At 43.6% G+C, this 23,768-nt stretch overlaps 1 protein-coding gene across 4 annotated transcripts in view; it reads left to right on the forward strand.

The window, feature by feature from the left end:
• The window catches only part of Cdyl (chromodomain Y like), a 221,924-nt gene that overhangs the window by 174,720 nt on the left and 23,436 nt on the right, over nt 1–23,768 (forward strand). Inside the window, exon 1 of one of the 4 annotated variants that reach the window (XM_087896530.1) lies at nt 352–478. The exons of the other annotated variants lie outside the window; for them this stretch is intronic. The gene's annotated coding sequence lies outside the window, so the exon portion shown is untranslated. Of the gene's footprint in view, nt 1–351; nt 479–23,768 lie in introns of those variants that run through there. 4 annotated transcript variants of the gene reach the window in all.

A 23,768-nucleotide genomic window follows, 5' to 3' on the forward strand; every position in this document is an offset into this window, starting at 1 on the left:
TTTCCCTGTCTTAAACTTGACTTTTTAAGGTTTAATTGGAGCAGAGGCTGTATAGCTAGAGGAAGCTATTCTCAGAGCTGTATGCGTTGCCTCAGCCTTTTAACAAGCGAAGAGGAGGAATTTAAAATAGTTCTTTGAGTTCCATTTTGGTTTGGTTTATCTAGGGGAAGGAATTTTTTCCATGCCAAATTTTGGTAATGTTTCCGCCAGGTGGTCTAAACATATTTCATAATATAGTTTTTCAGAAGACAGTTCTGGCCATTTGGAAGGATCATGGCATGTGACCTAAGTCTTGCATTCCCAGCTTCTCACAGAGGGATTCTCGGATGCACTGCATAAGCAGTCCCACTTGGGTTTTCCTGCTTGTGTAGTCTCTGGGCTGCTGTGACAGCCTGGGGTGACCCTTTGTCACAATCTTGAAAGCTTCAGTGTCACTGTCTAAAACAATCATGTTAGAACCACTTCTCTCCAAAGCCAGGTGAGTGCATTGGGAGGGCTGGAGGGCTGGGTTAGTGCAAGCACCGGGTGTCTCCGTAGTGTCGTCTGAGAGAGCCAGGGGAGGTGGGCGAGCAGACAGCCATGCTGCTGCAGCTTAGCATTTCCTTGGTTCATGGAAAAAAATTAAAGAAAGCCAACAAGGCTGTGTGCATTCGGGGTGGTACGGGTGCATCGCCTTCTCTATTGTGATAGACCGCTATCTGGACTTGTGAGCCAGATAAACTTTTCTCCTCTCTACGGCTTTGATGTGGACATCTTGTCAGTGACTGAAAAGGAAACCAAGACAAACACTGTTTTTTTTTTGTTTTGTTTTGTTTTTTTTTGCAAGGGCTGGCATTTGAACATAAATGAAGGAACTATCAGAAGAAAGGCAAGCTGACTGTTGGCACAGTTTTTAAGTGCTTAAAATTAATCTCAAAACTGGATTTCTAAGTTGCCCTGCGCTTGGTTGTGTGTGGGATCTGGCGAGTGCGGCTTTAAGCTTTTATGTGCCGTGTCTGATGCGGGAGTCTGTTTTCCGTCTTGGTTTCTGAGTTTTCTTTTGTCCTCCGTTATGAGGCGCTCTGTTGATTCCTCCTCAGCAGTTGCCAGTGGCGCGGGACAAGGGTCACAGCTGCAGGTTCTTGGCAGCTCTCTGTTTGATGCTGAGCAAAGAGCCTCAGCAGCCAGAGGCTGGGCGGCCTTTGCAGTGCTGACCAGGGGACAGTTTAAACAGTGTAACTTCTTGGACTCCTGGCATGATTAGGGACCCTAAATGAGAACCATCAAGCAGACTAAGCGAAGGGTGTGATTTTAAAATGGGCACAGGAAATGTTTTGTTTTACGCTCGAGCTTTGCGGAGTAAGCTGGCTCCTGGTGAGGGTAGCATTGTGAGGACCCCGGTCTGGCAGCTCTCAGCCCTCGTCCTTTTCTGGAGGCCGTTGTCCAACTGCAGAGGTTTCTCTTGTAGTCAGTGTAAATAGCACGTTTTCATTGGGCCACCCTGTAGCCTGCATATAGTTTGACCCAGATTTTTGCATGCGTATATGTAGACAGGGCTTGAGAATCCATGCGGTCACACGGGGTTAAGAGAATGTCTGCACAAACAGGTGGTCATGCTCTTAAGACATGTCCTCTTCAACACATGTGTGACTGTTCGGTGACAGGGCTGGGGAAGTGAGTGAATTGGGAGAAAAGTGTACTAACATCTAACTAATATATTTCACTGTAGGCATCGTAAACAAAATAATTGAAAAAGCCAATTACTGACCCACTCTGTCAGGTAGAAGATAGATTCAGCCTTTTCGTTTCAGTAGGTGCTACTTCCATCTGTTTAGCTCTGGCTGAGAGCCATCCTTCCCTTCTCGCACATTCTTAGCATCCAGTCTATCTCCTGACCTGTGCTGACATGGCCTCTCAGCATTGTCACCACCTAGGCCAAGTTTTTGGCATCTTTGGTATTGCCTTTTTTCAAATAATGTTTCCTCTGGCCACTGGAAGGTGCTGCTGTCGATGTGAATCGCGAGTCACTGTCTTGCTTTAGGCTCCCGACTTGGTGAAGCACTGGAAATCTGCCATGCGGTCTGCAGAACCCGGGGCTGGCCAGTCTTGCTTTGGTGACATACTTCCTCCAATTGAAATTGGCTGGTTCCTCTCTTACTGGATTTGTGCATGTGTTCCTTTTTTCTTCTTCCTACCTTTTTAATCTAGTGAACTCCATGTGTTCCCGGTCTCAGCCTGTCTGGCACTTCTGGAAACCTCCTATGGTCTCCTCCACTAGCCTCCTGTCTTCCGCCATCTTAACTGTGCAGCTTGACAGCATCTCTGTTTATTCGTCTAAGTTACAGGACACCAGGAATCCTGTGTTAAAAAATTCAGCCCTGAGTAGGCTTGGCATTTGGACAGTGGCGGCTGTGGCTACCTGCATAGGAACAATAAACTATAATGCTAATTTTCTTTACTTTTTTCTTCCTACCACTTACATTCTTAGAGCGGACGTCATGGTTTTATTTCTGTGTTCCTGGCCAGAAGGTAATGAATACGTGAGTGAAGGATGAATGGATGGGCTGCACGCAGTGAGCACTGTAGACTTAGGCTGTGCGTTGGGGCCTTTATGGAACAGTAATTTGACTAGGTCATTGGGTAGTGTTTAGAGAACGTTTCCACAGCCATTTCATTGTGTTTGTAGGGAGTGGGAAGGGGCTACCAGGAGCTCTTCTGATTACAAGGCTATTATTGGCAGCTATTCCCTGGAGCAGGACACTGCCTGTCACTACTACACCCCCTAGATACATAAGGAGGGGTAGCCATGTGTCTGCCTGCTTCCAGGTAAAGAGGGAGAAGAAAAGCAGGAACAACCTTGGGGGAAGGGCAGAACTGGAGCAGCTGACACATCAGGTTATCATGGGACAAGTGAGATTGGGAGACCAGAGCTTAGGGCATTCCAAGGTCATGCTGCTGAAGTAGCCCTTGAAGTGTCGGAACCAATGGGGGTGGGGGGGGGGAACCCAAGGAAAAGAACCACATCAGACTTACAACTAAGATGCCCAGCAAAGGTCTGAAATCATGTTTCCTTACAGCCAGGCCGCAATCCTGTATGAATAGGAAGTAGGGTGGGCACAGCCAAGCCTGATCTTTATTTCCTCATTTTCAGACCGTTCTGGTGTGTGTGCCCTTGCATTCTAGTGTGTGTGTGTGTGTGTGTGTGTGTGTGTGTAAAACTTGTTTTACAAGTGCAAAGTTAGTTTCATGACTCTACTTAAGTCCTCATTCATGATTTTCTTTGCTTCCCACATCAGTTTTAGGAGAACTACATTATAGAAATAAACAACTCTCGCTAGAGGTATAGTGTAACATAAATGGGGGATTACTCTTTGGGAGGAAACACTGGGTAAGCCATTGGAACGTAAATATATGTTTGCTGGTTGCTAGATCTGCTTTTATAGGCTTAAAGTAACTTGAAAGTTGGGCTGACCAGAGTTCTTAAATGTTCAGATTGAGTGCTTTCAGTGACAATATCTTCTATGAAAAGTTATGTCTTATGTCGGCTTTTTATATCTCACAGTCAAGATAGGAACTTCTCAGAATTGTTGATTGAAAAACAAAAAACTTAATCGAAGGGATTGTGTCACCCCGGTGAGTTATTTTGACGTGTCTTTGTGGACGTGCCTCTATTAGATTCCTGGCCACCAAACACATGGGGTTTTCTCAGGCGCTGCATCTACATCTTCAACAGTGAGGGGCTGTTACTGCCGAGAGATGGCAAGTGCTGGTTTGGTTTGTCTTATGTCTCTGTGTGCACACAAAGTACTCTTAGCAGTACTGTACATGAGAAGATTGTTGGAAGGGGCACATCTGGAGCGGGAGCTCCGAGGATAGATGCGTTGTGGGAAAAGGACAGGTTTATGGACACTCTGGGGAGTGGAGGTTATGGTCTTTCTTGTTCTGAAAGTACGGGGATGTTCAGTTCCCGGCAGACAGCAGGGCGGGTGGAAGCCACAGAAGAATACATTCAGCTAGGGAAATTGCCCATGCAGCCCCACCCTGTGAGTCATGAGGCTTTGTTGTTATTTGTTTTAAGTTTGTAGAAAACAACCATATTCAACATTCATGTTAATGAAATCAGAGTCTAAATTACATAGTTTTCACAATGAATTTTTTTCAACCTAAAATTACCATTGTTTTCCCTTGTTTTCAGTCATACTCATTTTAAAGTATCAGATGCAATCGAGTATATAGCAGGAGGGAGCCCGGGCCCAGGTGGTAGTGGTTGTGTGTAGAGTATGAAAAATAGAACAGTTCAAAAAGGATTCCACTGCTGATTGAAAATCTAAAGATACTGAAGTATGTTTGTAGCAAGGACTCTGTACCCAGCCCAAAGAGATGTACAAAGTACACATAACAGTATCATGTCAGCTTATGTGTGAGTGAGTTACCTGCTGAACTGGAGGTGGTTCATCCCTGAACAATAGTAATACAGTCAAGCATCACTAACAGGTATGTCTTGAGAAATATGTTGGCAATTTACCATTATGTGAACACTCCAGGATTTGTTCTCATAAACTTTGATGCTGTAAGTTCCTCTGTATTCATCTAAGTTCCTCTTGATGATATCAAGAGATTCGGTAAAAGCGAGGAGGATGATATTATTACTTACATAACACTGCAAAAACTATTAAAAGTGTGAAGCCTTGCGCAGTGGTGCTTACCTGGAGTCTCCACACTTGGGAAACTGTGGAAGGATAAGCGAACTACGTACCAAGACCCCGTCTTTAGAGCCCATAGTATGGTTATGGTCTTACACATCCTCTAGAGTGGGATAGATGACTCGGGAGTTAAAAGCACTTCTTGCTCTTGCACCGGACTCAGATTTGTTTCCCAGCACCTCTGTGGCTCACCTCTATCCATACCTCCAGGTGGAGGGGATCGCTTGCTCCCTCCTGACCAGTGTCTGCTGAAGTAATGCAGGCTTTGGTACATTCCGTCACTTTGATGAGCGTACTTCTCAGGTGTACTGGTTGTGCCAGGATTCAGAAAATAAAGTAAACGAGACTGGTGCTAGAACTATCTTTTTGTTGTTGTTGGTTTGTTTTCTTGTACAAGTTTGTCTTTGGGAAATGCTTTGGCACTCCTCAATCCATCTACTAAGTAGGCCATTACTAGCTGTCAGATAAAATTGTTTTGTCACATTGTCACAGTCTGACCAAGAAATGGTTTACTGTTTCTCATCCAATGAAAAGAAGACAATTCAGAATTATTTTCTTGATTTTTTTTCTCCAGTTGTCAAGTCTTTCACCTTTTAATTTGCTCCCAAGTGCAGAGCAACTGTTGAGTCCTCCATGCTGAGTTCCTTGGCAGCTTCCAGTGTAGTCGTAAGAGGATTGGCCCTGATGATCGCTCCTCATCTTCAAGACTCTCGGCGCCTTAATATTACCTTTCACTGGCTCATCAGCAGTCCCTGGGCCAAATCCATTGTTCATGTTGCACGGCGTCTCTGTTGCTTTAGGGACCCTTTTTGAACTCAGATAAGAAAATTTCTCTAATTTGCTTTTGTCTAACATCTCCATTGTGTAAACTAAAGAAGTAATAAGTCATTAGCAGAAAACAGAAAGCAGCAAGTGCACGTCAAATGAAGTATAACATGCATATGTGTTAGGAATGTAATCCTATCACAAATGGCAAATTTCAGCCATGTGAAAACCACAATTACTTTTGTACTAATTAATATTTGTGTAATTGTATAGTTTTAATTGCTGGTCACAAACATTGCTGCATTTATTAGTGTGTGTTAAGCCAGTCTTGCATTCCTAAAACAGATTAAAGTTGTTGAAGGTATATAATTATTTTTACTTGCCTACTGCATTCAATTTGCTATGGTTTGTGGAGGATTTTGGGTCTGTGTTCATAATGAGTGATGTTTGTAATGGACTGTGGTTTTTGAAACATCTTGGATTTTGGTATCCAAGCAATATTGGCCCCATGGGATGAATGTAGAAGTGCTTCCTTTTCTGTTTCTCCTAAGAGTGTTTAAGTGCTAGTGTTGTCTTTAATGTTTGGGACAACGTGTAATCCTGGCTCCTCTTGGTGGGAACTTTTTTTGGTTACTAATATAATCTTTTGTCATGGGCTGTTCACATTCGTTTGTTCTATACTCAGTGTTGGTGGTTTGTCTCTTCCTAGGAGTTTCTCATTGTGTCAAATTGCTGCTCTCAGAAGAACAGTATTCTCAGAGTGGTCCTTTTATTGTGCGAGGTTGCTAATGGCATCCCTCCCTCCCAACTGGAATACTTAGGAATGCTCTTCTTCTCTTGGCCAAGCCCAGATAAGAGTTTGTCAACATTGTTGAGCTTTCTAAAGAACCAACTTTGTTTGACTTAGTCTTACTTCTTGGATGGTTAGGCTGGTAGTCATAAAATTTTTTTCAGTTGGACTGATGTGGTGGCATACACGTGATCCCAGCACTGAGGAGGCAGATAAGTTCCTGACCAGTCAGGGAGCAAGACCCTGTCTCAAAAGATAAAAAAATAAATGGTTTTCTGATTTCATTCACTGTTCAGAATTCATGCTTTGTGTTTTTTCAATCCTTCTGAAGTTTTGTCAAACTTTATGACCTTATCTGTTCTCTGCCCCATAGTCTTTCTCCTATCCTGAGATGGAACTGTCTTGTTATTTGGCCTCAATTGTTCTGTAGTGCTCTGCTATGTTTGCTGGTTAGACTTAGGTTCTGACTTTGTTCTTTCCATATGATGTTACTTTGTTACTAGAATTGGGCAGTCTGTTTCCTCCTTTCCTTTGCCTAGGCGGTTTTGCTCCATTTTAGGACTCTGTAGTTACTTGAACATGTGATTGTTGTTTTTGTTGTTGTTGTTTCTTTGTATATTAACCTTTGGTTACAAACTGTCCTCCTTTACACCCTTCCCACCTAAATTTATTTTTAAGTTCTGGGAATTAAACCCAAAGCATGCATATTACTAGGCAAGTATTCTAACTGAGCTACTCCCTGTGTCCCTCTTTTCTCCCTCTAGTAACAATTTTTCTTTTACGTCTATTTTCACGAACACAGGGTATATGGAGACATGAGATTGATGTCATGTTGACCTCAGTCACCCTTTGCCTTATATGTTGAGACAAAGTCTCTGAACATGGGGCTTACTGTTTCAGATGTCTGCTAGCCAACTTTCTCCCAAGATACCATCCGTGCCTTGGAATTACAAGCAGACTGCCATACACTCCTGGGTTTTAAGTGGGTACAGAGATCTGCACTACTGTATCCTGGTACAGCAATCATTTTCCCTGTTGAGCCTCTTTCCCAACCTTTTGTGTTATTCTGTTGGACGCTGGTTTAGTAATTTCAACTCCAGTCTGGTCTTTTTTCATTGTTCTGTTTACAGCTTATACTAGTATCATGCCTTTCAATTCCTGTTGTCTGAGGTTTCTGTCCTGCCCAGTTCCCACAGTCTTCAAGTCCCAAAGAAATCACACAGAGGTCTACGTTAATTATAAACTGATTGGCCTAATATCTCAGGCTTCTTATTAACTCTTATAGCTTATATTAGCCCACAATTCTCGTCTGTGTTAGCCACATGGCTTGGTACCTTTTTCGACGAGGCAGTCACATCTTGCTTGCTCTTTGACTTCTCTTTCACTGAGACTTCCCTCTTCCCAGATTTCTCATTGTCCCGCCTATACTTCCTGCCTGGCCAATCAGCGTTAATTTAAAATATAAGTGACAAGGTACAGACCATTGTTCCACAGCACCACCACCACCACCCCCTTTTTTTAAACAAGAACTCTGAATCAAATCTCCTTTGTTTAGCTTTTCTACTGACCATTATCCATAACAACTTGTCACCAACATTCTAAAAAAAGGCAAACATCCATAATCTAATTTTTGGGAATGTGGGCAAAGTTTTTCAGGCTACTTCCTGCTGATTGGGGGCGCTGATAATCTTGAAAATTTAGAATTATGGTCAAGTCCTGACTGGAGTATCCTGTTAGGCTTGATCATCTCAGGCAGCAGTCTTTGAACTCTTCTGGATGTATAACTCGGCTATCTGGGCCATTCCTCCTATTGGAGATTTCTCAGGGGATCTTCCTTGGTCAAACCTGATTTTTCTTAACACAGAGTGAATCCACAGTCCCTCATTTCCTGTAGGAATGACAAAACCTCTCAAAAGCAAAACCTCTTCTCCAAAGTAACATATCTTTTGACTTAAAATTTTAAAGGCAAAACATTATATTATATATATAGGATTAATCCAGCAGCATTTATAATCAAATGCCTTTTAGCAGCTTTTGCTCCTTCCTCAGTCATCAAACAATTACATGAAAACATAATAACATACAATATCCAGATTCTCTGTGTGTTCTCTATCTTTATGTGACTTTATTTTAAATTGTAATTCTTTTATTTTTACTTTAAATTTTTGGCTTTTGAGACCATTGTCCCACAGAAAATTCCTTTTATACGTTTCTTGACATTTAAATGGAGTGTCTACTATTGTGTTGCACTAAAAGTAGGTTCTTTGTGCACTGACACATGACAGTGTTCAGTCACTGATGAGCCCACATACATAACAATGGTCCCATCAATTACAATAGACAAAAGAATTCCCATTGCTTATTATCAGTTTACACTTTAAGATAGAGGTCTTTTATAAGTTTCATTTTGTTGCTGTGAGAAACACCATGACCAAAAGCTACATGACGGAGGCATGGCTCACAGGTTACAGTCCATCACTAAAGGAAGTCAGGCCAGAGACACAAGCAGGCCTGCTTGCTGTTCCCCACAGTTCTACCTCCACAGCCAAAAAATACAGCCTGGACCACTACTTAATTGCAGTCTCGTGAACTCTTAGCTTTCTTCTCCAGCCCAGAAGCCCTTGCATGGGGAATGGTGCTGCCCACAGTGGACTGGTCTCCCCCACATCAATTAACAATTGAAATAATCGCCCAGCAGATACCCTTAGGCCCTACCTCAATTGAGCCTCAAGTTGTCAGTTAACTAGTTGACAAACTAGACAGGGTCATTAAAAATAGGTTTTATTTTAATCTACACATAAAAACATTTAAAAGATGTTTATATTAAGCTAAAGGTTAATTTATAGATTAAAAACTATTTTATAAATATAGTGTAGCCTGGCTGTACAGTATGTTAAGTCTGCTAGCGTGCAAGGGCTTGGATAGTCAAGCCTTTGTATCACTCACCAACTCACCTGGACCAACTTCTCATCTTGCCACCTCTATTCGTGTTTAAATGACCTAAAGAAGTGGACTAGTTTTATTTTTTAGTACTATTTTTGTGTGTATATGTGCCTTTTCAGTGGTTTTGTGGGTTTGGACACGTTTATTTGTAATGTTAAGGAACAACCCAGAGCTTCTCACGTGCCAGTCAAGAGTTCAGTTACTGAGCCATACTCCAAGCCCACGGATGCATTCTGAGACACATGTACTCACAATAATAACACACTGTTAAGGGTTGTGGCCTAGAAAAAAATAGGCTATTCCATACTGCCTCAATGTATTGAATACAGATCATCTGCATTTATGCAAAGCTGATTCTGTATTTTTGTACCCCCCCCCCATTCTTCCCTTACTTTCTTTTGTGTTAAATATGTTCAGGTGTTACCACTTTTATTCTCTCTTTTTTTTTTAATGTACTTCATGTACTGTATAGTTTCAGCAGTTTTCATTATTTTCCCTGAAGGTTTTAGTTAAATGCTAATTGATGAAAATACAGTTTGAATTAATACCAATTTACGTTCAATAATACTTTTAAAAATAGCTATGTTCCTATATAACTCTATTCTGTCCTCCCTTTTTTTTACAGCTGCTCCCATACAAATTATATGCCTGGTCCAGATCTATAATTATTGCTTTGTATGAGATGTCTTTTAAATCAGAGTACATTTTTCCTGCATTTCACAGTTTCCTGAGTGGGTCTCCTTTACCAGTGTTCCTCATTTCTTTGTGCAGACTTGAGGTGCTATCTAGTGTCCTCATTTCAACCCCCAAACTGTCTCTTTAGTTTTCAGTTGCAGAGCGCTTTCGTTCATGGTGAATTATCTTATCTGTGTCTTCCCCCGTGTTGCTGAGATTTCTGGTCACTGTCCTGCTCCAGCACTTCACCCATCTTGCTGTTTGGCTTTGATTTCCCTAACGCAGCACCTCTCATGCAGTCTGTCCTGTTTCTGTTGGGAAGTGAGCTGCTAATCTATGGAGGAGCCTCCAACCCAGGAGTCATTTTTACCTCTTTCTCGCTGCTTTGAAGGCTCTGTCTTGGGCTTTTAACAAATCAACCTGTCTCCAGAGACTCCCCTTGGGTTTATTTTGCTGGGAGTTTTATGTTTCTTAGATATATAGATTACTGTTTGCCCACCTGATTTTAGAATTTTGGGTCATGTTCTCTCTGGATGTTACTTCTGTGTCTTTCTCCCTGTTCGTGGGATTTCCGTGATGCATGTGTTGGTGAGTTTGGTGATATTTTTCCAGCCCTTGCTGTGTCTCATCATGTTTCTTCATTCCCTTTTGGTTTTAGTAGTGTTCTCATCGACTATGTGAAAGGATTTTCAAAGGTCATTGCTGCTTTCAGTGATGTCACCTGTTCGCCCCAGTGATAGTGGGGTTCCTAGAGATTGTTTTCAATTTCTAATTTGTTGGCTTTTGTAGGCTCTGTCTATTTTTCACATTCCCCTCTGTATCCGTCTTTTTCAGGGAGCTACCTTCTTGTCAGATTTTCTAAGATACTGTCTGTAATGGATTTTACAGGTGTCCTTAATATCATTGTTACCTGCATGTTTTCCCCATATTTGATTTAGACTTAACTCTGTCTCTGATTGTCTTAGTGTTCTCTTGCCGTAAAGAGATACAACAACCACGGCAACTCCTACAAAGGAACATATTTAATTGGGGACTTGCCTGCAGTTTCGGGGTGTAGACATTTATCTTCGTGGCAGGGAGTATGACTGCACACGAGGCCATGGAGCAGTAGCTGAGGCTGCATCCTGGTCCACAGCCTCAGAAGAGAGAGTTCTGAAACCTCAAAACCCACATCCAGTGGCAGGCTTCTCCAGCAGGGCCACACCTACTCCAACAAAGCCACACCTCCAAACCCTTCCCAGATAGTGCTCACTCCTTGGTGACTAAGCATTCAGATACAGGAGTGAGGTTCTGTTCTTATTCGTACCACTGTACTAACTTATGATGACTGTTTCTATTTCTGAGTTTTAGCAGTTTTTAGTTTTTAGTTTTTGTTTTGAAGTAGGATGTCATCTAGCCCAGGCTGGCCTTAAATCACTGCCTCCATCTCCCAAGTTCTGTGGCTCCATGTGATAGCCCTGTTAAAATAAGCATTTAATGCTGTGGATTTCCCCTGTAGCGAGACTTTGTTGAGTCCTCCATGTTTTTATCTGTACCTTTATTATTACTCCGTGTGTTTTGGTTTCGATCATAATTTTCCCATAGGTATATTGCATTTCTGAACATTCAGCAGACTTGTTACAGTTCTTGTTTCTATATTCAGTTAAGATGACTCAATACCTGTTTACTCAAATCCTTTCTGTCCTTACTAAGATGAGTGAATTCTCGCAGCCCTTCCCCTCTGAAGAGTCTTAGTTATGTCTTCGTGTTTGAAAGCCATATTTGCTAGCTGCAGATTATTCAAATGACAGTTCTCATTATTTTAAGAAGCCTCTCCATCTTCTGAGGAGAAAATTGGTATGCAGCCTTTGTGTAAAGTATGTCTTCTGTTTTAGTCTAGTCTGAATTTTTATAAATTTGACATGGATTGTCTTTTTTTAAATTCTTAGAGTTCCCCAAGTCCTTTATATCCTCTATTCTGGTTTTCTTTTGTATTTGGTTTTGGGTTTTTGCGGGTTTTGAGAGCAGGGAAGCTTTGGTCTTTATTCAGCTTGTGGAATTGTTTATTGATGAGCCTGTGGAAGCCTCCTTATCCTGGGCACCATGATTTATTGTTGTTGTTGTTATTGTTGTTGTTTTCAGTACGCACACACAATGCCTTCTGATAGTGGCACCCTTCCCCGCCCTTCCCCGTCTCCTGGCTCTGGTAACCTACTCAGGTGCACATACAAAGGTCCTTTTTCCACATCCATGTTATTTGGTTTTCTGACCTACTGAGTTTAACCAGTTTGACAGTGTGTCCAGTTGACTGCATTGGTGATGTGATACCCATAAGACAGCATTTTGCAGCTCTTCTGCCTTCCAACTCTTTCCTATATTCTTTCCACCCTTTCTCCATGTTGTTCTCTGAGCCTTGGCAGGGAAGGGGCATGAATGTCCTATTGAGGGCTGAGTGGCCAACCATCACTAATGCTCAGTATTTTGAGCAGCCACGAGTCCCTGCATTTACTGCATTTCACTGCAGAGTTTCTCTGATTGAGACTGAGAGCAGCGTTTGTGGACACAAATGCAAGCTTTTAGAAGCAGTTGCTGCACCGTCAGATTAGCTAAACAACATTAATGAATTACCCGCTAATGTCAGTCTCCTGTTCTTAGTCACGGGCTTTTACCCAGATTTGCAGTATGAGGTGTGAGCTCTTCTTGTAGAATACCCAGGAGCTCCTAGTTGTCCCATAATAGTTATGCCACTGTCGCACCAATGGACACAATGGTGGGCTTTGCAGTTTGTAGTATTCTCAGCTGGATAAGACTGCTGATACATTTTCTCCCCATATGGTTTGTTGTTGTTGCTGTCTCCCCCACTCAACCCCATCCTGAGAAAGGGTTTCTCTGTGTAGCAGTCCTGGCTATTCTAGAACTAGCTTTGTACACCAGGCTGGCCTCGATCTCACAGAGATCCACCTGCCTCTGCCTCCCAAGTGCCCAGCCCTGGATGGTTTTTATTTCTGCCCTTAGTATTTGGCCTTACATTTATTGTTGCTGGGATTCTCCATCTGCTCGTGCAAGTATCCTGATCCTGTTGTGTTTTGTAGTTTATCCAGTGCTTGTGTCGTGGCAGGTCTGCTCGTTCTGAGCTGTCCCTCTCTTTCCTTGCTGGCCCTCCTTTGCAGCACGTACGGCATCCACAGATCAGGTCTGGACCTGGGATTTCTCTTAGCAGAGTCTTGAATGGCATCACCTTGATGACAGCTCTGGATCCAGGTGGGTTGGTACCACCTCATCCAGTGTCCTTCAGACTCCTTTGCATAATACACTTATGTCCAGGGGCATGAGTTTCAGTACTGCAGGAAAAAGCCTGGCAGATACCCTAAGTTACCATAGCATGCAAGAATTGTGCTTGCTACCCAACACCAAAACAAATCTGATGACCTGAGTTTGATCTCCAGGGTACACCTGACGGTAGAGAGAAGAACCAATCCCATACAGTTGTGCTCTGAGCTCCACACATATACCATAGTCTGCATGCATGTGCAAACACAGAGATGGATGATAGAGAGATAGAGGCAGGAGGTAGACCCCACCCCTGTGAGGTCAGGAATGGATCTGGACCTGCAGGTGAGAATGGGTGAGAGAACATGACCACCAGCTGTAGGAAGAACCTCATCACACACTCATGGCTCCTCAGCACAAGCGGCTGACTCTGTTTCCTTAGGCACAACTGCGTAGTCTTTAATTACAGCAGATGCTCCTCTGCTCAGACCCTGCAGGGCACATCCTTCTGTTACGTCTTTATGGAAGTCTGCAGGATAAATCCGAGATGAGGAGGTTTGTGGTGTTGAATATCTGACACAGGGTCTTCAGCCACCCTCCAAAAGCATTTGGCCTCTCTGCTTTTGGGTGTGCACACTTTTAAAGGTTCTGGTGTTAGCTTGGCCTAACGTATCAAAGGCTTACTAAACTTGTGTGCTCCTTTGAATATTGCAATGATTAGTTTATTTGCTTTGCATTTTCAGTGGGCAGAAATGAACCATAAATCGTAATAAGCAAATACAACTATAGATGTGTCTCAAGTGACCATCTTTTTTAGATACAGACTGTCTGCACTTCTACTCTTCTCGGGGAATAATACTTCATACCAGTGTTTTCCTCCAGTTCTGGGAATCAAGCCCAGGGCTAGGCAAGTGCTATACCACAGAGCTATATCTCCAGGCCTTTTAAGTTTCGTTGTGAGGTGGGATCTAAGTGCCAAGGCAGGCCTCAAACTTGCGAGTCTCCTGCCTGTTTCCCAGGTAGCTAGGATCACGGGTCTTTCTTATCATTCTCAGTTTTCAAACCCGATTTTCTTATTTGAGCATATTTTTTGTATAAAATCCGTGTTTCTGTGATCAAATTTTCTCTTAAATAGCCATGAGGTGGAGAAATACTGATTAGAAACACTAAAACTAAAGATGTACTGAACGCCACAAATACAGTGAAACAATCTTAAAATGTTCCCTGTGGAGCAGATGGACTGGGCCTGTGGTCCGGAAGCTGCCAAAAAAGGTCTTGAAGGTGACCTGATGGAGCTGACATTTCTGTCCTCCCAGCCTCCTGACCCCTTCTGTGACTCCGGTGATTGACTGAGTCCAATGAGGGCGCTCCACCTTCATAGCCTGTTTCATCCTAAATGCAGGTCTTAGAGTATCTCACAGATCTGAAGAGGTTGGATTTCTCCCTTTTCCGAGCAGACAGACTGGCTCAGCCCACTATCACAGCTCAGTGTCGCCTTCTAGCGTGTCACCCCTGGAACTAGCAGGGACCCATCCCCAGAGCACTGTGTCGTTGAGGGGGAACCATCTGTCCCTGTGAGTTTGGGAAATGCTATGGAAGCATCTTGAGTTTGACCCATCATGTAAGGGGAACACGTGTTTTTATGCTTCTTTTCCCTTTGGACTTTAGTGAATGGTCAAGTATGTTGACTTTGTCGCTCAGAGACCTCGGGGGAGAAGCTTCTCGTGGATTTTAGAAGTACGAGTTTATCTTAAGTTATCAGGTTTTTTTTTTATCTTAAGAGTTTTTGGTTTTTTTTTTTTTTTTAATGGAGTTGTTGTACATACCTCTGTGACTTTAATGGCATCTTTTGCCCTTCAGTATCTACAACATGGTACTACAGAGCCAAGAAGGACAGCATTTGAGATTAATGCAGGCCCATTCCCGTTTAAATATTTCTGATTTAGAGAGGCGATGAGTTGGAGGGAAGGTTAATGGTGTCCTGTGGTGTGCTCTGCTGGACTACTAAAGAAGTTGCCAAAATGGCCTCACTCAGAAAAGATGACGGATTTCACTCAGCCTGCTACCGCTGCCATTGTAGGGAGAAGGCTGATAAACTTCAGTGTGAATGTCAGCAAGCAACACGGCCAGCGTGACTCTGGATAATCACATGCTCTCCAAAGGTGTTTGAAGTTTCCGCTCTGTGAGGCGGTCTTTGCACTAGAGGTGAATAATGAGTTCTGAACATGTCAGCCTAGAATATACCGAATGCAGTAAATGTATATTGAAAATTAACTGTCTTTGAAGAAGCTTGGGTGTAAGTAAGATGGTGCCTCCTGTGTAATAGGCAGGATTTGAAATTAATGGCCATGTACTCCTAATGAACTAGGGAAATTGGATTACTGTTCGTTGGTTATCTTACTAAAATTGTAGTTGCAAAAGCTGGTTAATTCTAAAAGTCAAAATGAGCGTAAGATGTCAGTGGATCTGATGGGCAGGTAGAATTGTACAGGAATAAATCTTTTGTCGTTATGGTCAAAAAGACCCCACTGCTGCAGAACTATACCATACTATTCTTCCTGTTGGCACCCACCACCCAAGCACCTGACACACATCTTTGTCAGTGTTCTGTTTCTGTGAGACACCATAACCATAGCAGCTCTTATAAAGGAAAGCATTTAATTGGGGCTGGCTTAGACATTCAGAAGTTTAGTCTGTTATCAGCCTGGCAGCTAGCACAGTAAGAAGCAAGGGCAGGGGCTCTCAGCTGGAGAGGTAGCTGTGAGTTCTATGTCTGGATTGGCAGGCAACAGGCAAGAGAGATACACCGCCCCTAGCTTGAGCATTTGTAAACCCGAAAGCCCACCCCCAGTGACATATTTCTTCCACCTCCTAATTCCTGTCAAGTAGCACCACTCGCTAATGACCAAGCATTCAAATACATGAGCCTGTGGCGGCCATTGCTATTCAAGCCACCACATTGCTGCACTACACCTCTCCCTCTCGGCCACCTTTCTTACGTTTTCATTTTCCTTCATTTCTCTCTGTTCTCCACACTAAAGGGAATGGTGGGTCTTCCGGTGTTCTTCTCATTTTACAGTACTCTAAGATGGCATTGCAATGCACGGGTTGCTGTGCCCTTTCTGCATTTCCAATATGGAACTGTTTTTTTAAAAACTGTCAGAAATTAAATTCATTTGCAGTTGCACCTATCCTACTGGATTTAGTTAGAAACCAGCCTCGCTCACTGGGACTGGAGGATCTTTGTTACTAATAATTGCTCATCTTCTTGTTTCCATTTTCTGAGAGCAAAACTAAACTCTGTGGGATTTGCATTTGTCATTAAAGACCATTCTGACTTGAATAGTTTCCTTTGGCTTTCAAATAGGATTCACATTGAAGGGTCCTAGTTTCCTTCATGTTCTACACTTTGACTCTAAAGTGTTGATTATAGCCAACAGCTTTGTACTTGCTTCATGGAGTGTCTGTTGTGAAGGACTCAGTAAATGTGCGATTTCAGACTCCTTTGCTGCCAAAGGCTCCCTTTCTAGATTTAGGGATCTAAATCCCCTTAGGGATTAGTGCTCTCTGAGGAGCTCAGCAAACTCCCAGTGAAGACAGGAGCTGCCAGAGGGTTCTTAGCACAGGGTAATCCACACAGCACTGACCTGTGTGCCACAAAACCTGAGCACAGGCAAGGACTCTTGGCTGTGCCCTTGTCCAAAGAACTTTGCATGGTGAAATCATATGGTCAAAGGCCATTCAGCAAACCTTGAAACTGGTTCAGAACCAGAGGCAGAATGCCGAGGTGTGGATGCTGTGGGTGTTAGCAGTCCAGGATGGCTCAGGAGATGGCAGCACCTGGCCATAAATGGATAAACAAAGACCTTCCTTGTCTCTGGACTAGGACAGCCCCCGAATTGCATGGCTTCTTGTGTAGTTTAGTCCCTTGACTTTCACAGCCTTGTCTCCCCTGCTTGCCTACCCCAAGGATCCTAAATTGAAGATGGTTAGCAAGGAGAGGGAAGTGAGCACAGTCCACAGCTTAGCTACTTCCCAGGAACTTGACTATAGCGCCTCATTAAATCCATTCTGAGATAATAGAGGAAGTGTAACTTTTAAAGCTTTAATGTAGAATTACTGTAAGATGCAGTAATTCCAGTTTTAGGAGTGGGTTCAGAGAAAAGAGAGAGTGCTAATTAATGAAAGCCAAAAGGTGAAAGCCGCCAGCAGTCCATTGGCCGGTGGACAGACGCGCTGCTGTGAGCTGGCCAGACAACAGGATCACTGGGCCTTAAAGAACAAGTCCTTTCTGTGTTACATCAGGACCGTGCCTGAAGGACGTTGTTCTGAGTAAGCAGGCCAGACGTGTGGTTCTCCTTACAGGAGGAGTCCCCGGAGTAGCCAAATCCACGACCACGAGGGAGCTGGAACAAAGAAGTTAGTGTTTATCAGGGATGGCGCATGCCTCTGAACATGTGCCTGATGGCCCTGAACTACTGTACACTTAACACCCAACAAACTGTAGCGCTGCAATGTAACCCATTTGTTCGCTAACCTTTGTCGGGGGCCCTTGAGAGAGATCTGGCTGTCGCTGCACCAAGAGTAGAGTCTGTAGATTCTTGAGCAAGAGTGCCACGGCTTGATCCGGGTGTCCCTGCAAACACGGGTGTACACTGCAGGGAAGCTTCTCACAGCATAGGAGAAGCTCGTGCAATGAGTGTGAGGGACGAAGGTGAAAACCGAGAGGAAGCCATCAGAGCCCTCAGAACAGCATTTTAATCTTGTGAGGTGAGGCTTTTTTATGTGTGTGCATGTTTGCGCTTGTATAGGCGTACATATTTGTGCAGGTGTTCATGCATGTGAAGGCCAGAGGTTGACCTCAAGTGTCTTCCTCGGTCACTTACATTTGCAGTATTATTAAGGTATTTATTGAGCTTACCAACTAACTAGTTGAACTAGCCTGCTTGCCTAGGGATCCTGTCTCTCCCTTTGAAGTGCTGTGATAACAGTTAGGCCACCATAGCTGTCTAGCATTTAAGTGAGTACCAGGGGATTCAGACGTAGGTTCTCATGCTTGCGTGGCCATCACTTTACCCACTGATCCATTTCCCTAACTCCTGATAGAATTCTCTCCCTCTTTCTGTGTGTGTGTGTGTTTATATTTTTTAATAATCTCCTAGCGTGAACTGTTGTCTGAATAGCAGTGGTCCTGGGTGTTGTGTGCTGGCCCTGCTGATGAATAATAGTCCTTTATTTAGGACAAGTGAGACTGGGAGGTGCGTGTTTTAATCCCAAAGAGAGGATGATGCTGCCGTGTGGCCTTAGTGTGTTTCCTCTCAAACTATCATCCACGGAAGGGAAATCAGAGCATGCCTGAGAATCAGCCATTCCTTCCCAGCCCAACAGTGGTTTTCTCCCCGTTTGTAAAAAGCAACCCCTTTGGCTCTTCACTCAGGTCAATGCCAGAGGTAATAAAAACAACCCTGGTATAGAGCCCTTAAATTTTAATAAGCTTTGAGACATGTGTTGGGAGTTATATCAGCCCTCGGGGTTTTTCTAACTGGCTAGAACGTATTTCCCGTTCCCCGGATGAGCTCAATCAGTCCTCTCTCCCTGGGCTTGGTTGTCAGTTGTTGCTGGCAGGTGGGTGAGTTGTTGATCATTTAATCTCTCCATTGCCTCCACTATTATTCCTATAATTATTTAATGTGCTATTTAACCCTCAGAAGGCTGGTTCCAATCTATTCTTTTCCATCCTGGCTATTTGTGGTCACTTGAATCTGGCATATCTGTACATTCCATTTCTTTGCTAATTGGCATAGTATCCTAATGTGCCAGAGTTAACAGTTGCATTCAGCAGATACCCTTTGAGTACTTAGAATATGCAAAGCACTTGGAAGCCGCCGAAATCTCAATCCCATCAAGTCTCAACCCAGAAGTCTTTGGAGATATTCCTAACTTTGAAGATTTCCCATCCATTAATCCTTTTCCCAACATGTACCTTTTGCTGATTTGCTTTTCTTGTGCCTGTGTGTTTGCCACTGTGAGGGCTGCTGGGGGTAATGGGATCTTAACGCCTACTGGTGAGCTCAGTGGGCAAGGTAAGCACAGTAGACCTTGGGCTTCCTGTTGTGAAGAGATTTAGTGAGGTCTTGGTACCCCGCAGTGAGCATTGACAGGGCCATCAATCAGTGTTAGGAGCCAGCCTTTGCCCTGTCCAGCCACCTGTTCATTACTCCAAGAAACCACACTTTCCCTTGGATTTGGTGTCAGATAAGTTTGGAAAGAGTTATAGTTAGAACTGAATGACTAGTCCATTTTGAGGGAACATGGTTGATCAAAATATGGACATTTCATTTGCCTGACCATGAAGCTATGCCACAAACCACCAATTTGCTATCTCTGCCTTGGGAGCCATTACAGAACCAGTCATTCATCTCCTGAGGAAAGCAGATGACAGTGGTGTTGACAGTACTGCGCAGCTCCCTGCTGGATTCTCAGATCCTGGCCAGCTGTCTTCTGTTTACTCTGTTACTTAAGGTTAATTGTTGGGTGTTTAGGATTCTTTGGTGTGAAGGAAATGTCATGACTTCTGTAATCTCCCTTCTGCCCCGTATATTTTACATTTGGGGCTATATTTTACATATGGTCCGTCGCTGGTAGGTGTCAAATGTATCAGCTCTTGAGTTGTGCTGTTCCACATCAGGTGGACTGGCAGTGTGGACCAAAGGCACTCTCAGGAGTTCTCTGGGAATCCGGTGACTCAGGGTGAGAAGCCTGCTGATGGTAGCAGCGCACCACACTCGGCATGTCAAATACATCATTATTGTGTCTCCCTTGATTGAATTAGACTGGTCTTATTTAGGTTCAGGAAGGTATAATTAACTATTTAGAGTTGATTTAAACTTACATAGTCTGTCATTAATTGGTAGTTCTTTTACATCTAAACATAGTATGTTTCAACTTAGCTCTCCTTACTGCTTTGCACACTTAATATATTTCGATTAGTTCTCTCTGGAAAGTTAGCTGTTACAGAAGTCACTTTAATTGAAAAACCTGCAGCTTTGATGCTTCCTAAGCTATGTGCTCTTGAGTTTTTAGTGTTTGCATCCAGTTTTCCATTCATCTCCTTTTTGTCTGTTTCCGATACTCCTGAGTTATTTCGCAGTTTTAATGAAGTATTCGTGTGCTTTATGAACTAAAGTGGCTTATATTTTTGCCACTTGTAGGTTCCCTTTGTTCTGTAAAGAAGGAATCTTGTGCAGTCTTATGGGAACTGCTAACGCTGTACCATAATTGAGTGGTACGGGGTGTCATGCCCCCTCCGTGACCTTTGGACAGCCCCAGTTCTCCTTGGAGAGCTGGATACACATGTGTGCTCAGGGCTGGAAACTGAGTCATTAACACAAGAGCCTCAGGTCTGAAACCTCTGACCCATGTTACAGGAATCCTGTACAATTCAACTAAGTTTATGCTTGATGTTGACATATTGGTTCTTAATTTGTATAGAAAATTGTTGAATGAACAGTTTAAGAAGGTGGCCAGACAGATGGCCCAGTTGTTAAGAGTGCATATTGTTCTTGCAGAGGACCCATATTTGACCCCCAGAACCCACTTAGACAGCTCACAACTGCCTGTAACTCCAACTCCAGGGAATCTACACCCTTCTGAATTTTTCAGACAGAAGCAAATGCATATACACACACACTAGCACATAAATAAGTAATAATAATATTTTAAGAAAGAAGAATTTGAGAAGTTTCAGTGGTCAGTGGCCAAGGGAGTAATGTCATGGTGCAGTCAGATAAAAGTGGTTCAAAGAGCAAAAGGCTTGAGAATCGATCCAATCAGAACAGTGAAGGCAGGCAAAGGAAGGGACTGGGATTGTCTGTGTGAAGAGCCGGGGCAGACCAGGCTGGTGCTGAGCCCATCCCTCCCCACATCCAAAGGCCTGTGACCTCCCCTGTGGTTAGTGGTAGAGTCAGGACAGAGACCTGGCCTTCTGCCCAGCCAGCCACCTGTCTTCCAGGATGACAGTGAGCCAGTGGGGAGAGGACCAGGGAGGCTGTCTTAGTCACTGTTCTATTGCTGTGAAAACACATCATGACCAAGGCAACTCGAATGAAACATGGTGTTTAATTGGAGTCTTTTAGAGGGTCAGTCCCTTGTCGTCGTGATGGGGTGCACATGACAGCAGGGAGGTGTGGCGCTAAGATGGAGCTGAGAACTACATCCAGATCCACAGGTAGCAGGCAAAAACACACTCAAGCCCATTGTGACACGCTTCCTCCAACAAGTTCACACATGCTCTAGCAAGACCACACCCCTTAATCCTTCTAGCCCTTCTCAAACAGTTCACCAACTAAGGACTAAACATTCACATATATGAGCCTATGGGATCCATCCATCCTCATTCAAACCACCACTATTCAGGAACCAGGCACAGAGGTTGGATTGGTAAGACCTTTAAACTCAGGTCTGTGGATCTGTCAAGCGCATCAGAGAAGTGGTTCTCAGCCTTCCTAACACTGTCACCCTGTAATACAATCCCTCATGTTGTGGTGACCCCAACCATAGCTACTTCATACCTGTGATTTTGCTACTGTTATGAATTGCAATGTAAATAATCTGATAGGTGACACCTGAAGGGGTAGCAGCCTGTAGGTTGAGAGCCCTTGAGCCTGAAGCACTTCCCTCAGGGCCCAGGTGATTTGGGTGGTGCTGTCTAGGGACACAGCTGGAGCCTCTCATGAGGTAAACTTGCATGGAGGTGCTGGTATGGAAGCAGCATAGCATGCTCAGACCTCCCCAGCATGATCCACCTTGAAGGACTCGGCACTATATGGATATACACTGTGATCGCTAGTTTCTAAGAGTCCTGTCTGAAACAAATACCAACTGGTAACCATGAAACTTCATTTGTATCCCAGAGCTTTAAGGTACTCATGTGTGGGGCAGGGGGTGGCCTCCCAGGAGAGAATACAGTCTCTCACCTGTTGCCCAATAATAACTCCAGGGCCACAGTCAGATTTTAGCCACCCTGCAGTGATCGCTAAAAGAACTTCTAGCATTATCCCAGGATGAAAACTAGCAATGGTACCAGCTAGGAGCAGGAAGGGTATTCTAATCTGGAGTATCTGGCCTGGCAGCTCTGTGTGGTGATATCAGCTCACCACAGTCAGTCTGGTCCACCTGTTCTCTGTGCTGCCCCTGTGTTGTTGGTCTGTATCCAGAACCCTGAGCGCCTAGAATGTTTGGCTGGGTTAGAGGGTGTTGCCTATACCTACAGCCAAGTTTAGACATGCTGCCTCTTACTAATAAGGCTTCTTTAGTAATAATCAGCAAATTTGAGCTTTGGATTCCCAAGGAACTAAGTTCAGCAGGGTGCTGTTCATTCATGAGTGCTCTCCATGCAGTTGTACCAAGTGCCTTGTAGATGATTGCAGAACATCTATCACTGGGAAACTCAGATCCCTGTAGTTGGAGCGAGGGGCCTTTTGTACCCTTTATATCCTTATAAAATAGATGCTACTGCTCCAAGGCTGACTTCACTTACTAATGTGTTCAAATGAAAATATCCGCCTTGAGAAGTAGTATTGCTCCAAACACTACACCTTTAAAAGATACTGTTTCCACGATATTCTAAATGATTTTACCCATTTTTGTTGTTGATACAAAAGTATCAACAGTGAGCCAGGTGGTTACTATTTTCTGCTTTAGTTAAAGGCACCATTCCATTGTTTCGCTCCTAGGCTTCTAAAGACAAGTAGAGTTGTTCTGTCTGCGGTGTCTCTCCACCCTCAGATTTATGATTTGCCTGTGTCTGCATGCACGAGGTATGCACATGCATCCTGACTAATCTTTGTTGAACGTCCTGGGTCCATAGGCTTCTTCCTGGCTTTCTTGAAATATGACAACGATGAGCTGTTCGTTCTAAAGTTTCTTAAACTTACCTCTGTCCTGGGCCTCAGGCATGTCATTTTTTTTTTTTTTAACAAATTTCCCAGTCTTAAAACTCATTCTTTGGAAAATAAAGTTCCTTTTTCTTTTAGATCTATACCTCTGTAAGAAATAAGCATAAGAAAAACCATTTTCAACAACTTCATTATTCTAGTTTGGTTTCTGGCATTGTGATTAGCACCATAACCAAAAGCAATTTGGAGAAGAAAGGGTGTATTTGGCTTACAGCTCACATCATCAAGAAAAGCCAATTCATCCAAGGCAAGAATCCGGAGGCAGGAGCTGAAGCAGAGGCCACAGAGAAATGCAGCTTACTGGCCTCCTCTTCATCCTAGCTTGCTTAACTACCTTTCTTACACAGCCTGAGCTCTGATATAAAAACCAGCAATCAAGAAAATCCGCCTCCTCACCCCCTGACCTACTCACAGGCCTGACCACTGTAGGCAGTGAATGTCTCCAGTGAGGTTCCCTCCTCCCAGGTATTTCAGATTGACAGCTGAAGCTAACGGTGACACGTCTAGAATTTTAAAGCAAAAACATTTTAACTTGTTTCTATGTGGACCGTTGTTGCACAGCCCTGGAGTAGTGCGCTGAGCAAGACTTCGCTGCCTCTTCCCCCCTCTGGGGGTAATTACCTTGTAATCTATTAGTATTATCTGCCTTGGCTGCTTAGGGACTGACTCGCACTCCATGGGCTATCAACCTGGAATGCCTGAATTTCC

The sequence above is a fragment of the Myodes glareolus genome, chromosome 14 (genome assembly GCF_982192425.1).
Source record: "Myodes glareolus chromosome 14, mMyoGla1.1, whole genome shotgun sequence".
In the NCBI taxonomy this organism is placed as follows: Eukaryota; Metazoa; Chordata; class Mammalia; order Rodentia; family Cricetidae; genus Myodes; species Myodes glareolus.